The 4,289-nt window shown below is 40.1% G+C and overlaps 1 long non-coding RNA gene across 1 annotated transcript in view; it reads left to right on the top strand.

The window, feature by feature from the left end:
* The window catches only part of LOC106941109 (uncharacterized), a 19,068-nt gene that overhangs the window by 8,594 nt on the left and 6,185 nt on the right, over positions 1–4,289 (top strand). The window contains exon 2 of the long non-coding RNA XR_001423267.1: positions 1,141–1,148. This is a non-coding gene — a long non-coding RNA (uncharacterized LOC106941109). The remainder of the gene's footprint in view (positions 1–1,140; positions 1,149–4,289) is intronic.

Below are 4,289 nucleotides of genomic sequence, written 5' to 3'. Positions count from 1 at the left end.
AGCAGTAGCGGAACAAGACGGCGTCGGCCGGGAGGCGGGGCTAATGACCGGGCCCAAATAATAAAGCTCATGATAATTTAACTTTACAACATGGACATGCCCGCAACAGCGGCGCTAACAAGTTTCATCACCACAGAGAGCGACTATGTCATTTTGAAGTCCATCTGACATGAAGTACAACAAACCAAGAGAAGAATAGAAACATCAGGCTACTGGTCACTAATGATGAAACAACACAAATTCAAAACATGTTAACGTAATACGTATAAATGCTCTAGCTAGTTTGCCATTTGTTGCCAAGTGACTGATGATGACGTTGGTGACAAGCTTTACCCAGAATGCACCTGGAAACAATAAGGATGATTCATTTGTAGTTTTGTGTGTCATAAAGTTAAATATAAGAGTGAAAATAAAGCCAGTCATGTAGCACATTTTATTCAATATTTTACACCCACTATGTCACTAAAATCAGTCAGTCTGGTAAGGTTTTTAGCAACCATGAGTCAACAATGGGGCACCCTACTATATAATTTACTGGGGTATCATACACAGTTTTCATCAGGATAAGACTTTCCTTTGTAGCTATATTTGGATNCCGAGAGGACTTGGGATCCAGAGGAAGAGAGAGCCAAACTTTTTCCAAAGTTAACCAATAGGCTTGACATACACAAGGCGCCAGCAAAAGGCAAAAGTTTTCCTCTATTTGGGGTGACTCCAAAACACGGGACACGAGCGCAACAGCGGTGACAAATGTGGATCATTTTTTAATTTTACTGTGTTGCATCACCAGCCTGCATGTCACTGCATTGCGCAAGTTCCACTGGAGATTAATTGAGTGGGAGCAACATTGCCCAGGGGTGCCATACTGACCCTTTGCACATGACATGACGCTATCCAGAACTCTGCCCACTCTGCTATGATAGACATCAAAAACAGCCAATGCGCTCCTTTAAAGCTAGGCTAAAAGCAGACATCTGTAACCTACCTAATATTGCTTCTATTTAGTTGTTTTCACTTTAAAAATGGTCCCACACAGCAAATTTGGAAGTGTTCCATCAACTCCAACAGAGTTAAATTCAACACTTTGAAAGTGTCTATATTGGTCCACTCCGGATGGTGTAGAAGTTACACTTTTGAAAGTGTTATTTGTGATAGAGTTGAATCAACACAGTAGTTGAAATCAAATATACTTCAGTGTTAATCTACCCAACAACTAGTGTATATTGTCAAAAGTTAACACTATGAACATCTTAATGTAACACAGAACGGTGTGAAGTATATATTAACATAGAAATCTGAGTTTTGAAATACTACTGGCAGGGTATGCTGTGGTTAAGCACAACCCACATATGGAGGCTCTAGTTTTCAATGAGGCTGTCGTGGGTTCGCTTCCCAGTCTTCCCCTTCTCTCATTACCCACTTTATTTGTCAATTTACTACCAAATAAAAGCCACTAGAGCAATTAAAAACTTTTTTTCCCCCAGAAACTACTGGCCATCAATAATCCCCAAATTCATTTTAAAAGACATTAGATGCCACATTAGATGCTACAAAACACCCGCACCAGTTGCAGTATGTAATCTACTTTTATTTCAAAACATCAAACAGCACTGACAGCAATATACAACAAAGGTCATTCATTCATGGTACTTTGCATTGAAGGTGAAGTGTGATTTGAAAGTTCATTGGAAGTGGCCATGGATGGTCTTGTGATCACTGATGCTGAAGTGTCTTTGGTGCTGCTCTTGTTTTCGCCAACATGAAGGAGGAAGACTTCCAGCCTGGAAGGAAAAACAGGAAATATAGCAGAAACATTAGGATAATAAATAAGTATTTTAAAAAGTAGTTTGAGCAAAACTAATCAGACTCACCTGTGTGTGTCACCGTCATATTCATTCAAATTACTCTGCACACCTGGTTTACAAGATAAAGCATAAGAAAGTCAGAAATAAATACTAAATAAATTAGTCAGCTTATAGAACAAAATTTGGACAGCATTAAGTCGTGCCAACCTGTCTGAAGAAATGTGTTGAAGTCATCATAACAGCCTTCAGTCACCAACATGACACACCATAAAAAACAGTCAAAAACATGATCATTTTAACATGGAACTTATCTTGTTATGATAAGCTCCAGAAGACACCATACTGCTGCCTCCGCTCCTCAGGCAAACATATGACGCAGTAACGGAACAAGACGGCGTGGGCGGGGGGGCGGGGCTAATGACGGGCCCAAATAATAAAGCTCATGATAATTTAACTTTACAACATGGACATGCCCGCAACAGCGGCGCTAACAAGTTTCATCACCACAGAGAGCGACTATGTCATTTTGAAACCAAGAGAAGAACAGAAACATCAGGCTACTGGTCACTAATGATGAAACAACACAAATTCAAAACATGTTAACTAGTCAGTAGAAATGCTCTAGCTAGTTTGCCATTTGTTGCCAAGTGACTGATGATGACGTTGGTGACAAGCTTTACCCAGAATGCACCTGGAGACAATAAGGATGATTCATTTGTAGTTTTGTGTGTCATAAAGTTAAATATAAGAGTGAAAATAAAGCCAGTCATGTACCACAACATTTTATTCAATATTTTACACTCACTATGTCACTAAAATCAGTCAGTCTGGTAAGGTTTTTAGCAACCATGAGTCAACAATGGGGCACCCTACTATGTAACCTACTGGGGTATCATATACAGTTTTTAACAGAAGAGAACTCTCCTTTACACAAATGTTATAAAGAAAATTTGGATCCCTGAAGGCATGTTCTTCCTTCCATGTGTGCCCCCTGTGGGTCCAGGCTGGGGTCCTGCTGCAACCCCCACCCTATCTGTTGCTCCTTCCCTGATGTGATGTCACAAATATGTTACAATTGTGGGAGGAACTGCCTGATATGGTTTCTAAATCAACACTGTATTTTTAACATACAACACTTGCACTGGAAATCTGACACTTCCGAATTTTCTTTGCAGGATGCTCAGGATGCACAAACAGACGAGGATACAGACGAGGATACAAATCAAACTTGTCATTTTTTTGTGTAATTTTTAATGACGAAAGATATGGCGGGGATGGACAGCAGCTGTCAATCATAAGGACTGTCAGCCCTCCGTGTAATCGCAGACTCGCAGCGAACATTTTTTACAAGGTAAGAAGCCTAACATTTGTATGCTGTATAAGTAAGTATAATTAGAAAGATATCAAATATCGTATTATGGAGAAGGTACGCGTCTAACATAACCATGGAGTCAATGCCGGCATCATGTAGTCTAACATATATGGAAAAAACTGGTTAGCATCTTGTCATTTGTATCTTTTTAAGGTTGCTCCGGCATGAGTGACAGTTATATAAATCATGTGGTATGAATTCAGGCAAAGTCAACAATTTGATCAACACATCAGGAGGGAGGAGGTACGGGTTGGTTTCTAAGCTAGTTTTCTGCCATCTATAAAAAAAAGTGTGTTATGTTCACAGACAAATTAGCTTGACTTAAACAAGTAGAAGCCATGAACAAACTGGCAAAAACAACTTTGAAAAACAATTTAAGTTGTTCTGTTCAATCCTCCAATCCAACTCTGTCATGGCATCTCTAATGATTAAGTGACATAGTTGCAAAGAGTCAAAAGGGGGGAAATGTTAGGACAATTCCAAGGACCCCTAACCAACATGCTCAGTCTAGTTAGCATAGCTGCCAATAATAGCAGATAGATGCTTAACATTGGTGATAGTTTTAACAAATATGGAAAAGTATATACTTTATGAAAGTTATACACTGTAGCTTTAACAAAATTCAACTACATAGTAGAAAGGTCTCTTTACATCAGCATCAGTCACAGGCATCAACTATAAAACAATATACATAAAGCAATCCAGACACCAGTCAATCAGAGCTGGCTTGCTGAGCTCGGCTTACTACGGCAGCTGCTATTGGTCCTCGATGGCGCGTCCTGTGGACCGGAAGAAGAAAACTCATTCGATTGAGCACCATTGCTACAGCTTATGGACACGGATGTTGTGATTTGAGTTCTTTGTACATTTATTTTGAGGTTTTTCTGTGTTTGGTTCTGTTTCCTGATAGACTCAGCCCAGCTGTTTCTCGTTCCTGTGATTACCTTCCCAGTGTATTTCGTCCCTCCTCTTGTCTGTGTTCCTTGTCGGATCCTCGTCGAGCGTCGTCTAAGTTTGTTTTGTTTCCATGCGTTCTCTGCCAGTCAGTCTCCTTGTTCCTGTGTTCCTGAGTTTTCACCACTACAAACTCACCACCCCATGACAACGGATAC

This window comes from Poecilia latipinna, unplaced genomic scaffold, assembly GCF_001443285.1.
Source record: "Poecilia latipinna isolate Pla-1442-1.1 unplaced genomic scaffold, P_latipinna-1.0 Scaffold3499, whole genome shotgun sequence".
Taxonomy (NCBI): domain Eukaryota; kingdom Metazoa; phylum Chordata; class Actinopteri; order Cyprinodontiformes; family Poeciliidae; genus Poecilia; species Poecilia latipinna.
This window is presented reverse-complemented; position numbering and strand designations above follow the sequence as displayed.